The sequence below is a fragment of the Tamandua tetradactyla genome, chromosome 3 (genome assembly GCF_023851605.1).
Source record: "Tamandua tetradactyla isolate mTamTet1 chromosome 3, mTamTet1.pri, whole genome shotgun sequence".
Classification (NCBI taxonomy): domain Eukaryota; kingdom Metazoa; phylum Chordata; class Mammalia; order Pilosa; family Myrmecophagidae; genus Tamandua; species Tamandua tetradactyla.
The window spans coordinates 63,814,509-63,828,919 of NC_135329.1; the positions used below are offsets into that span (position 1 = coordinate 63,814,509).

Here is a 14,411-nt window from a genome sequence, read left to right on the forward strand (position 1 = left end):
TTCTCTTCACTGAAGAATAACTTCCATAACCTGCCGACATTCTGTATTAGTTAGGGTTTTCTAGAGAAACAGAATCAGCTGGCAATATTCATAAATATAAAATTTTCAAAAGTGTCTTACATAACTGTAGGAACATAGAGTCCAAAAGCTATAAGGCAGGCTGTGAAGCTATGATTCTGATGGATGATCTGGATGAACTCCACAGGAGAGACTTGCCAGCTGAAGCAAGGAGAGAACCTGTCTCTTCTGAATCCTCTTTGAAAGGCTTCTAGAGATTAGATTAAGAAACACTCATTTAAAAAGACACACCCACTGGCTGATTACAAATAGAATCTACTGTGGATGTAGCCAATGTGATCATGATTTAATTATATGAAAAGTCCTCATAGCAAAAGACAGGCCAGCACTTGCCCAGTCAGACCAAGAGGTACCACCACCTGGCCAAGCTGACACATGAACCTGACCATGACAGTCCACCCCTTGTCAACTTAAAAGTTATACTCATCACCTTAAACCATGCCTAATTTCTAAATAGAAAACAATAAGACACAATTTTTTTCACCTAACAATGCTCACCTGCCCTGCATATAATCAGAAACACATGAAATCTTTCCAGAATAAGGTGCAAGTCCTTGGGTAATATTCATTCTTAAACTTGATATCTTAAACTTTAAATAGTATAACTATTAACTATTAATAGTATAACTATGAACAAAACAGCATTAAAGTCCTCATTTCTCTAGCTGATCATGTGGTCGTGGTTCATATTTATCAGTACCTTCTTACACTGCCCATTCCATGTTCCCTTTACCCTCAGCAAGCACTTCAGCTGGATGTTTTTCTTTGCCTGGTGGGGTGACCCAAAGCTTCATTCCTGAAGTTTCAGAGCCATTGGTAGTCCTGCCAGGATTGGGTTGTTGCAGTTGTCCATTGATATTAATCACAGGGCATGGTAGTACTAAATGATACCCTAGGAGATCCCCTATATCCCAGGAAAACTCGTCTTTACCTCCATTTTGTAGTTGCAGTCCTGTTTCCTCCTGCTAGTTAGGGTCAATCACCCCAGAGAGTAATGTAATCCCTTTCTTGGCTTGTGGATCCAGGGGTATGAGTAGCCCAAAGTGACCACGTGGTAGGCTTAGATTTCAGTTCAATGGAATCACTGCTGTTTATCCTGGTGGAAGCATTCCCCTAATAGAACTAAAACTTGTAAACCAGCACAGTCCAGGGTCACAGGAACAGGAAGCAAAATTTTTCATAGTAGATCACTAGGGGTAGTAGGGAGTGGTGCTACTTCCATTTCCACCCCTTGGTTTCTGGACCCATGGATCCTGGCTATGGGAGAAAGAGCACTATAAAGTGGGCACTTATTCAGAGAATACACAGCTTCCTGAAGAACACTGCCCCAGCCCTTCAAGGTATTGCCACCTAGCTGGCACTTTAACTGAGTTTTCAAAAGGTCATTCCACTGTTCTATCAATCCAGCTGCTTCTGGATGATGGGGAACATGGTAAAAACAGAAAATTCCACTAGTGTTTACCCATTCCCGCACTGCATTTGCTGTGAAATGTGTTCCCTGATCAGCAATGCTGTGTGGAAAACTATGATGATGGATAAGACATTCTGTAAGCCCATAGATGGTAGTTTTGGCAGAGGAACTGCATGTAAGGGAAAAAAACTCAAATCCGGAGCATGTGTCTATTCCAGTTAGAACAAACTGTTGCCCCGTCCATGAAGGGAGTGGTCCAATGCAATCAACAAGCATCCATGTAGTGGGGAATGGTGCCATATAGGGGACTGAGTGTGGGTCTTTTCTGCTAGCAGAAAAGGGACTCAGTTATGGCTGTAGCCAGGCCAACCTTGGTGAGTGGAAGTCCATGTTGCTGAGCCCATACATAGCCTCCATCCTTACCACGATGACCACTTTGTTCATGAACCCATTGGGCAATAACAGGACTTGCTGGGAAAAGAGGCTGAATGGTATCCACAGAATGGGTCATCTTATTCATTTGATTATTAAAACCTTCCTTTGCTTAAGTCACCCTCTAGTGTGAATTCACATGGAACACAGATATCTTCATGTTTTTAGCCCACTCAGAAAGGTCTATCCACATACCTCTTCCCCAGAACTCCTGACACCAATTTCTCAACTATGGTCTTTCCAAGTCCCTGACAATCCAACCAAACCATTAGCAACAGCCCATGAGCCAGTATACAAATGCCCCTATGGCCAGTTCTCCTTCCAAGGAAAATGAACAATCAGGTGCACTGTTCAAAGCTCTCCCTACTGGGAGGACTTCCCCTCACCACTGTCCTTCAAGGATACCCCAGAAAAATGTTGTTGCACTGCAACTGTCGACTTTTGGGTGGTACCTGCCTGTCTTGCAGAACCATCTGTAAACTAGGCCAAGTTTTGCTTCCTCATTCAATTCCGTGTAAGGAAATCCCCAAGAGGCCATATCGCTGTTCTGAGAAAGAGAAGGTAATGTGGCAGGAGTGGAGACCATGGACATTTAAGCCACTTCTTCATTTAACTTACTTGTGCCTTCAGGACCTGCTTTGGCCCTATCTCTTATGTACCAGTTCCATTTTATGATGGAATGCTGCTGCGCATACCCAACTTTATGGCTTGGTATATCAAACAACATCCAGCTCATGATAGACAACTAAGGTCCTATGGTAACTTGGTGGCCCAAGGTTAAGCGTTCAGTCTCTACTAAGGTCAAGTAGCAGGTGAAAAGCTTTTTCTCAAAAGGAGAGTAGTTATGTGCAGTAGATGATAAGGCTTTGTCCAAAATCCTAAGGGTCCTCATTCTGATTCTCCTATAGGGGCCATTTGCTACTGACACTTCCAGCAACGTTGGATCTGTTGGATCATATGGTCCAAGTGGCAGAGCAGCTTGCCTGGAACAGTCACAGAGCCTCCTCTTGTTCAGGTCCCACTCAAAATTAGCAACTTTTCTGGTCACTCAATAAATGGGCTGGAGTAGAACACCCAAATGAGGAATGTGCTGTTGCCAAAATCCAAAGAGACAAACTAGGCATTGTGCCTCTTTTTTGGTTGTAGGAGGGGTCAGATGCAGCAACTTATCCTTCACCTTAGAATGGATATCTCAACATAACCCACACCACTGGACACCTAGAAATTTCACTGAAGTGGAAGGCCCTTATATTATGGTTGGATTTATCTCCTATCTGCTGACATGCAGTACCTTACCAGTAAGTCTAGAGTAGTTGCTACTTCTTGCTCACTAGGTCCAATCAACATTAGATCACCAATATAATGGACCAGTGGAATCTCTTGTTGGAGCAAGAAATGATCAAGGTCCCTGTGGACAAGATTATGACATATACCTCTGAGGTAGGACAGTGAAAGTATATTGCTGACCTTTCCAGCTGAAAGCAAACTGTCTCTGGTGGTCCTTACTAACAGCTATTGAGAAAAAAAGCATTTCCCAGATCAATACCTGCATATCAGGTACCAGGGAAAGTGTTGCCTTGCTCAAGCAATGATATCACATCTGAAACAGCAGCTGCAAATTGAGTTACTAACTGGTTGCACTTATGATAATCCACCGTCACCTTCCAAGACCCATCTGTTTTCTGAACAGGCCAAATAAGAGAGTTGAATGTGTATGTGGTGGGAATCACCACCCCTGCATCCTTCAAGTCTTTAAGAGTGTCAGAAATCACTGCAATCCCTCCAGAAATCTGTTATTACTTCTGATTGACTATTTTGCTAGGTAGTAGCAGTTCTGATGGCTTTCACTTGGCTTTTACCACCATAATAGCCCTCATTGCATGTGTTGAAAAGCCAATGTGGGGATTCTGCCAGTCGCTCAGTATGTCTATTCCAATTATGCATTCTGGAACTGGGGAAATAACTATAGAATGGGTCCAGGGTCACATTGGATCCACTGAGAGATGGACCTGCACTAAAACTCCATCAATCACTTGACCTCCATAAGCCCCCACTGTAACTGGTGGACCAGAGTGACATTTTGGGTCTCTTGGAATTAATGTCACTTCTGAACCAGTATCTCATAATCCCTGAAATGTCTGACCATTTCCTTTTCCCCAATGCACAGTTACCCAGGTAAAAGGCTCTTGGTCTACTTGGGAAAGGCATGGGGGAAGATTAATAACATAGATTTGTGGCAGTGTAACAGAGTTCTTCCCCAAAGGAACCTGACCTCCCCTTCATTCAAGGGGATGTAGGACTGTAAACTGTCTCAAGTCTGGAAATTGAGTAAGGGGCCATGACTCTGTGCTTTTGTAATTCAAGCTAGACTTCTGTTCACTTGACCTAGAACTCTTTTGTTTATACAGCTCAAATAAGAATTTAGTAGAATGTCCATCTATTTTATTTCTAGGTACCCCATGATTTATTAGCCAACACCACAAATCTCTCAGAGTCAGATTATTTTGATACCTGTTTTGAGTTTACTGTCTACTATAATAGCCATGTCCACCCTGTCTTTGGTGACTAAGTGCAGTCACCTGATTTCTGCCAACTCGGAATCTGCTCATCCCTGTTATGTTTAAGGATTCCATCTCAGTGACAGCAGTTCCTATGGTAATATCTGACCTACAGAGAAGTGCAACTATACAGCTCTTCAGGGATGATAATGCTAGTCCCACAAATTTATTTCTCACTGTTCTGGTAACAGGTGCATCTCCAGTCATTATCGATCCATATGTCACCATCCCATTTTTCAAGGTCCCACTCCTTTCCAATCAATACCCTCACCTTAATGGCAGACATCATCCAAGATAGAGATTTCAATTTATGTTGTAAAATTGCTACTCTAACAATAAGATTCTGAGGCTGACTTTTGGAGATCTCAAGTCTATGGCTACAGGAAATAAGATTTTCCTTCAGATACACTCACAGAAATTTCTTCATCTCTCAGACAGTACTTAATCTTCTTGCTTGGAGCCTTAAGCTCATCCCTTTCACTCATTAATGTATGCAGTGTATCTAACAACAACAAGACAACATCTCTAAACTTCCTATTTACACAAATCACTGTAAAGATGTCAAAGGCATTATCTGCCAGAGCCTGGCTTCATACAAGCGAAGCATTAGAAGAATCAAATGGTGATATTTTGACTATCTCTTTTGCCAACTCACTCCATGGATTCACAACGTCATTCTGATTATGGGAATCAGAGTCCTTAGTGCCTTTGAGTCCAGTAAAAGTAGAAAACAATTCATAAAAACCCATTTTTAGAATTCTCTTTCTTAAGAGCCACCCCTGGTACCAAGTTGTATTAGTCAGGGTTCTCTAGAGAAACAGAATCAACAGGCAATATTTGTAAATATAAAATTCAGAAAAGTGTCTCATGTAACCATGGGAACATAGAGTCCAAAACCTGTAGGGCAGACTGTGAAGCTGATGATTGTGATAGAGGGTCTGGACGAACTCCACAGGACAGGCTCAGCAGCTGAAGCAGGAAGAGAACTTGTGTCTTTGGAATCCTACTTAAAAGGCTACCAGTGATTAGGTTAAGCCTCACTCATTAAGGAAGACACACTCCTTGGCTGATTACAAATAGAATCAGCTGTGGCTGCAGCCAAAGTGATCATGATTTAATTCTACGCAATGTCCTTATAACAAAAGACAGGTCAACACTTGCCTAATCAGACAAACAGGTTGGCACATGAACCTAACCATTACACATTCTCTGAACTAGGCAGCATATGACAATATTGTAGATCCCATCCATCTCGGGAGGAAAGAGTTTGGAAAAATGACTCTACCCTAGGAATGGTGCAAAAATACATGGTAGGCCATGCATTGCATCAGGAGGAAAGACAGGGGCACATGGATGGTATTTCCACCACTGTCCAATCTGCTCATATCTGAGCCTCTCCAAAGGAATCTGGAATTCACAGAGCCCAACTGTCAAGGAGCCAGCTATGTCCCAGGTGAAAGTCATGTTTTGAAAGAGTCCCACTGCACTTACAGTGGGTCCAATAGGTGTGCTTGGGCCTGCACAGTATGGAACAGGGATTCTCATTCCTTAAAGACAAGACACAGTGGTGACAAAACTGCTTCCCAGATCCAGATGCAGGGAGGAGGGAGTTGGAGGCAAGTGTGTCTGCCCAGGAAGCACAGGGTAGACCTGCCCTCCCTGTGAGGACCTCAGGGAAATTCTTCTTTCAGAAGCTGTGGCTGTGCAGGAACCATAAATAGTGCATCAAGTTCCTTCAGGTGACATCACCTGCTTCAAAGAAAACTATTACAGAGACTTTAATAATATATGTATGGAAAATAATTTGATGGTTTTAGGAAAAGAAATTTGACCCATTTTTTATTGGAACAGATAGAAAAATTTGAATTTGTTTATTAAATATAAATGATATGAGGAATTTATTAGATTATGATGATAAATTGCTGCCTTGTTATCTTGAGAACCTGATATTTGTAGATTTAAAATCAAATAATTTATAATGAAAGGCAGTGTGTGTCAGTGTGAGACAATGATGCAATTTCATGTAATGGACTCACATAAGGGTTTTAATTTAAGTTCAGGGACCTGGACTTTGATGCCACATGACAGGGAGGGATTGAACGGAGGCACTTGGAAGCTGCTCTTTGGAAGGGCCAGGCTCTCCTTTTATCCTCATTCCCCTGAGGATATGGGGCTCTTATGATGGTGGATCGGGGATTACTGGCCTGAACATTTTCAGGAATGTGAGTTAAGCTGAAAGAAACCACTTCACAGGAAGGGGATATGTATGTAAGTTTTGTCCATCTATTCAGGCACATTCAGAAATGAGACAACTACCACAATTTACATAAAATTTTATTAGATATTTATGTATGCGTGTACTAAAACACGCATTTGGTAACATAAAAATACTTTTCTGAGTTAGAATGTTGTATAAGTCACAGCACTCCAAATAAAAGACGCAATTGCTGTTCTAGGAGTTGCTTATTGCGAAGCAAGGAGAGGGAAACCCAGGCAAAGCCATGATGGTCCCTGCACGCCTTCTGCTGGTCATGAGCACCTCCTGCAGCCCACCTCCTCTTTCCTGTAGGGGGAAGTTTGTGTCTGGGCTAACACTGATTTCCCCTCACTGTGTGCCTCGCACAGTAATAAGTGCCCGTGTCCTCGGTACTCAGGCTGTTCAGCTTCAAATAAACTTCATTCTTGGAGGTGTCCCTGGAGATGCTGAGTCGGGACTGAAGAGCTGGGTTCTTGTATATATCATCATCATACTCAATAACACCAACCCACTCCAGCCCTTTTCCTGGAGCCTGGCGGATCCAGTGCACATAATAGTCAGTTAAAGAGCCTCCAGAAACAGCGCAGGTGAGGGACAGGGTCTGCGATGGCTTCACCAATCCAGGTCCCAACTCCCGCAACTGCACCTCAGACAGGACACCTGGGAACAAGGAGAACAACAGTGAGTGATGTTCTCATTTCCATCACCCCATTACCTTCATATCTGAGTCCCTGAGACACTCACATCTGGTAGCTGCCACCAGAAAGAAGAAGAACCATGAGGGTCTCATGGTTCTGCTAATGATGTCCATGATGCCCTGGGAATATTATTCAAACTGAAGAGGAACCTGAATTTAAGGAAATGTGGCCTTTGTTTTCATCTTGTTTGTGAAGTGGTGATTTACATTTGGGAGGTGGCTCTGTATGTAAAATGAAAGCAGCTGAGGGGAGGTCCATTTATTAGGGCACCTGGGAGGAGGATGCAGGCTGAGGCCTGGGGGCACACAGTCCTCGACCTGGGCTCCCCTCACTACTCCCTTGTCTCTTTACTTTCAGGCATGAATAGTGGTGAATGAGGAGATAAAAGGGGTCAAGGGTCAATAATGATATCAGGAATATGTTCACAGTGTCCCTGATCCCAATGATATATACTTATATGTACAGAAACATGCATACATGAACATATTTGTACATGTGTTTACACACATATGGAGTACATAATATAAAAGGTGATTATATTACCTGTGAGTATTGGTTATCAGTGTAGGGAAGGGTGCTTGATGCCACTCTCTCCAGTTTGCTGATATTATTCTTCAGTTGTAACATTTTATTTTTGCATGGACAGGCTCTGGGAATCAAACCCAGGTTTCCAGTATGGAAGGCAAGAATTCTACCATGAATTATCCTTGCACCTCCCCTTCAGTTCTAACTTTATATGTGAAAATTTAGCAAGTTGTCAGTGCTTTTTGCCAATCCAGCATAGTCATCAGAAAAGACCTGTGTGTTCTCATACCTCTCACAACCATCACTGCCAAAAATCTAGTTGTCCTGGTGCTGCTCTGAAATGTCACACATCATGGGGTTGATCAAAGCCACTTACTTTTGATTCCTTCACCTGAACATTGACTGATTGATGCACTCATCTCTAAATGTGTCTGCATAATTTATCATCTCTTAAATATAGATTTAAAGCAAAATGGAAATTTCTTATTCATTAATATGAATTAACATATGAGAAGATGATAATCTCTTGCCTAGTTCCTAGTTTTTCATGCAGCAACATGAGGTGAAAAGGACATGGTTTAGATGTGAAAATCACCAATGATTTGGCAAGAATTTGGTACAAAGGAGATCATCATAAGTCATGTTCTAAAATTAGGATCTGATACATGAGCCATCTAGAATTTCCCTGGATGCAGGTGATGTGATGGGAGGTTCCAGCAAGAAAATGAAATTGAAATGTAGAGCAACTTTGGTCATTGTGAGCACACTACACTGAAGGGTAAAATACATCATTCTTGGGTACATCTTTCTCCTTATCCTTATTTGGTGTATTGACTATAAATTTGGGACTTGACACATTAATTCATGTGGATGACTTTCTGTACATATTGTTTGTTTCATGTAGCATTTTAGCTTTTATTTACTGATGACAAAATATTCACATTAATTATCAGCATGAATTCAAATGACCATTTTCATTTACACATGAGTCCTCAGAGGACAGAATTTAGGGTCTGACTCAGTTGGGGAGTGAAAATGTCCCCTCAGCATTTCCCGGGAGCCTGCAGAAGCCACTGCCTGAGCAATAGCCTGATCTCCAGGTAAGGGGGCTGAGCTTTGGAATTTAGAATAGAGTATCCACATCATCCATTGTCAGGGAACAGAAGGGCAATGGGAGATGTGATAAAAATGATTAGGAGAAAGAAAATAGATGATCAGACAAATAGACAATCAGATAAGCCTACCTTTGAAGTACAAACTTTTGTTTGAATAGGAGTCTAAGTTGAAGTCCGCCAAAATCTGGAACCTAGAATAGCCTATCACTTGGTTCTCGTATAAATCCAAAAGATTGTCCCAATGTATAATCTTACTCCATTATCTTCCTTTCATCTCAATGTAAAACACTCACCAGATTGCGTTGAGCTACTCAGAATTCTGAACTGGGAAAACATTGGCAGACTCAGTTATGTTTTCATGAGGAAGAGCTGACAGATTTTGTTGTGACTGTGCTTCCACATATTGTAACAACGTTCTCTAATTTATGTATCAATTGTAGGAACAAAAACATCAATGTAGAGATGCTCTCTGGGGAAACCACTCACCTGAGAGTAAACCCCAGTCCCTGCAAGACACCAGCCCTTGACCCCCTCCCTTCCCTGCTCTTCAGGCTGATCCTTGTGCTCAGGGGTCATGAGCACCCCCTGCCACCACCACATGGGGAGGTTTATGTCTGGGTTAGCACTGCCTTCTCCTCACTGTGTCTCTCACGTAGTAATCTGCAAATACCTCAGGTGTCATGGTGGTTAGTTGCAGATTCAGCTGACCCTTGGCATTGCCCCTGGAGCTGGGGAACCTGCCCTTCACAGAGCCTGCATAATACATGCAACCACCATGACCACTTACAATAGACCCTCTCCATCTCCTTCCCTGGTTCTGCCTGACCCAGGACACGTCAGTGAGCGTGAACCCCAAGGCACTGCAGCAGGGCTGCAGAAAATATCTGAGCTGTCCCATGTTGTCGCCAAACTCCACTAGCTGCCCTTCACACAGGACACCTGAAAACGGATGATAGAATTTGATGGACAGACACACGCATAAACATACACACACACACATGTGCACATATATTCACTCTGTGTCATCTCTTTTTCAATAATATTACTATGAAACATTGATGAAAGAAAAGCTCAGCTCAGCATGTAGTTTATGCCACCTGATCTTCCTCACACTGAGCTCAGAATGGGGAGAATGCAGACACAAGGGAGGTGGCTTCTTTACCAGAGGTGTGGGGACTGGGACTGTGATTGTTTCCTGGGCCAGGAGGAGGAGCCCATGTGAATGTCCATCTCCTCACAAGGCACATCAGCTCCTCCCCTCTATTGGAATCTCTCTTGTAGCCACTCAGTCTCTGCACAGGAGTTCTCTGTGAGCAGTCAGTGAGAAGTCATCTGATATTGAGTGCCTGGGAGAATTTCAATCATAGAAACAGTGTAATGCTTTCTCTTCATACCTCTTCCAAAGAAGCTGCACTTACAGAGTGTATTCTCTAACTGACGCTCATACTGACCAGCTTCCTACTGAGAGCAGGTCCTGGGTGAGGGTCCTGATGACCATAGTCCAAAGGATGAGAACACAACCCTCCTGATAAACACCATAATGGATTATGGCTAATTATTATTTTTTAATGGCACAATGGTATATTCTTAGAGCATAAACATTACAAGCTAAGAAATTGTGGTGGCCATAGGTTTGGCAGTGTTTACATTTGTTAAACAGTCTTTAACCTCTGACTGGCTTCCTGTGTCTATGCATTTGCTTTTCCTAGTCACTTAGTATAAGTGAAATCATAGCAAACATTTAACTTTTGTGTTTGACTTGTGTTACTCAACAACACGTTCCAAGAGTCATCTGTGTTGCAGCACGCACCCAAACTCCATCCCTTTATACAGCTGAATAATAATCCTTCTGGGATGTATGTCATATTTACATATCCATTCATCAGCTGGACACCTGGATTGCTTTGACCCATTGGTTATTGTGGAAAACACTGTGATGAATCTTTGTAAACAAATATGTTTGAATCTCAGTTTTCAATATTTTAGGGTATATAAAATCAGTGGAATTTCAGGGTTATATGGTAATATTATATTTAAACATTTGAAAAACTACACTTTTTTTCTGAAGGGGTTTGGTCATTTATGATCACCATCAGAAGTGTTGCAAGCTTTCTGCTTATCAATACTCTCACAGTGTTTTTGATACCCAGATGTTTTTTATTCTAGCCATTATAGTGGGTGTGAAGTGGCATCACGTTATAGTTTTGTTTTATATTTCTCTGAGGACAATTTCTGTGACACTATTATTCATGTACTCACTAACCATTTGTATATCTTCTTTGTGTGTTGTTTTATTTTTTGTGTGCTGTTTTATTATTGTTGAAATAAGTTACTGATGTATTCTAAATACAACCCTTGTATTAGCAAGTCATTTGCAAATGTTTTTGCCTATTGGATGTGTAGTTCCTTCACACTCTTAGTGGTGAATCCCTTGAATCAGAAAATATTAATTTTGATGCAGTCAAATTTATCTATTTTTTTTTGGTCAATGAAATTTTATTTTCAAGTATAAGTATCCTTTGATAAATTGATGGTCTCAAAAACATGCCCTATTCTTTTCTGTGAAAAGATATAGATATTTTGTGTTGCATTTGAGGCTATTAATGATTTTCAGACGATTTTTTTAATAGGATTAAGGTTCTAAATGCATTCTTTTCTATATGGCTTTACATTTATTGTAGCATATTTGTTGAAAAGCTACTATGTTTCCATATATTGAAAGGTTTTGAAACCTTTACAAAATAAGTTTATCATAGATGCATGCATTTATTTCTTGAATTTAATCTTTATTTAATGTGTATGTTTATCGTTTTTTTGCTGCACTACATTTTCTTCACCATTAAATTCTAGTAGGTTTTGCAAACAGTATGTGTGAGATATCCTACTGTATATTTCCCATATATTTTTATTTTTGTGTCTTTGCAATAATGTGATTTTAAATCAGATTGCAAAAATAAATAAGCTGGAAATATCGACTTGTATTAGATTTGTACTATTTTAGAGCTTGTATTGAATTTCTATTGTTAGTGAATTTTTTTATATTCTGATTGAAGGAATATATTTTGCATATGGAAATATTTAATATGTTGCACAAATTTCATAAGAGCATACTTAGGTGAAAAATGTATCTGTTATTGTTTCTAATTTAGACATGGTTCAAGGTCATGTACATAGCTGTGAAGTTGAAGGATGGGCACTGTGGTAGTTAGAATTAGGTGTCCACATGGCCAGGTGATGGTGGCCAGGTGTTCTGTTGCTGTGGAATAAAATCATCAGCATGCGAATTTCATTTCTTTTTTGTTACATCAGCAATTGCCTTCCTCAATGAGTGATATTTAATTTCAACAGTTGGAGGCTTAAAATGAGATTCCAAAGAGAAAGAATGAGCTCAGAGCCAACATTGGGACAGACTGTTTGGAGAAGTAAAGAGGAAATGTCCTGGGGAAAGTTGTTTGAAACCAGAAGCCAGAAGTAAAATCAAGCAGATATCACCTTGTCCCTTCCCATTTGACAAAGGAACTCAGTAGAAGCTAATTGCCTTTCCTTCAAAGAACTGAAAATTTGTTATTAAAATAAATCACATTTTAAAAAAGCTAATCCATTTTATATGCATCGCAATCCAATAGATTTAGCAATCTAAGAAAAGGATCTATCGGTTTGAATATGAAATGGTATTTGAATAAATCCTTTTGCCTAAACTTCTTTATGTCTTAACTGGTTTATGGGTATTTTTGTTGTTTCTTATTTATGGGCATTACAATGCATTCTGCAATTCATCTTGGATATGTAGTATGTGAGAAAAATCTTGATATTTCCTTAGAGAAGGACAAAAGAGAAAGTTTGGGAAAATCTGCACATTATCAAAAGGCATTCAAAACATTATATGCTTGAATTCACAGAGCAAATGAAAAGCTTAAAATTGAGACAAGGGTTGCTATAAAAAGAAATATGACCAAAGCTAAAGGCTAATTGGTGCAGTTATGACAAGGCTAATTGGTGCAGCTATGACATGATCCCAAATATGGCAGTAGGGAGATTAAATAGTTGCAGTTAATAAATTTCTAAACTGAGTTTAATAAGGTTGCTAGAGTGAAAAACACATGAGTCATTTATACTTAGTTCTACAAGTTTTCCTCCATAACTACATAGCATCCACTAAAACACTAAACATAACAAAACAAAAAATGTTCATCACTGCCTGGTTCTTGGAGAGTAACACAGAAAGAATTGTATAAATTTATCTACAACAACTCCCTAGATTGACCACAAAAGAACAGAATTTTAACGGGAAAGCAAACAAAACCAATACCCTATAGTCATTGGTGAAATCCAATTGAAAGTAAAAGAGAGTCCATCATGGAATGTTTGTCATAAACCTCCTGTCTCTTCATGGAGCAATAAAATCCATAACCTGCAGAAGTTCTCTGAAATAGGCAGCTGATGACACTACTGTAGAACAAATGCATCTTGGGAGGAAATTCTGGGACAAATGACACTACCGTAGAAGCGGTGCAAAAATATGCAATAGACCATGTGTTGCCTCATGAGGAAGGATGGAGCACATGGGTGTTGTTACGACCACTGTCCATCCTGCTCATATCCCAGCCTCTCCCCAGGAATGTTGCATTCACACAGTCCAATTGGCAAGAAACCAGGAATTCCCCAGCTGAAGGTCATGTTCTGAAATGGTCCCACTGCCCTTACAGTGGGCCCAGTTGGTGTGCTTGGGTCTGCACAATAATGAACAGGAATTCTCACTCCTTAAAGAGGAGTCACACTTGTGGGAAAATTGCTTCCCAGATCCAGATGCAGGGAGGAGGGAGTTAGAGGCAAGTGTGCCTGCCCAGGAAGCACAGGGTAGACCTGCCCTCCCTGTGAGGACCTCAGGGAAGATCTGCCTTCAGAAGCCCGTGGCTGTGCAGGGACCATAAACAGTCTGTCAAATTCTTTCAGATTACCTTTCCTGCTTCAAAGAAAGCTATTACAAAGAATTTGATATTAAATTTATAGAAAATAATTTGATGATTTTAGGTAAAAAGGATGCATTACAAGTTATTGATTGTTATAGGCATAAAAAGTAGAGGTATTTATTAATTGTGCACCAGATATTTTTATCAGATTAGAAAGCTAATTATTAATTCTAAAGCTGATACTTTTAGATAATAAATTAAATAATACATATCACGAACCTGTATGTGTGTGAGTGTGATGCAATGATGGAATTTTATGTAAGGACTTATGATATGTAAGGATATTAATACAAGTGCAGGGACCTGGAATTCAATGCCACATGAGAGGGAGGATTAGATGGACTCACATGATGCTGCGCCTTGGGAG

At 40.6% G+C, this 14,411-nt stretch overlaps 1 pseudogene across 1 annotated transcript; it reads right to left on the minus strand.

Annotated features, from left to right (window-relative positions):
• Nucleotides 1-7,067: 7,067 nt before the first annotated feature.
• On the minus strand, nucleotides 7,068-7,579 carry LOC143676732 (immunoglobulin heavy variable 4-59 pseudogene; annotated as a pseudogene). The gene is made up of 2 exons (XR_013172245.1): nucleotides 7,481-7,579; nucleotides 7,068-7,396 (listed from the first exon to the last, which is right to left on the minus strand). The product of XR_013172245.1 is annotated as an immunoglobulin heavy variable 4-59 pseudogene (transcript).
• Nucleotides 7,580-14,411: the final 6,832 nt, after the last annotated feature.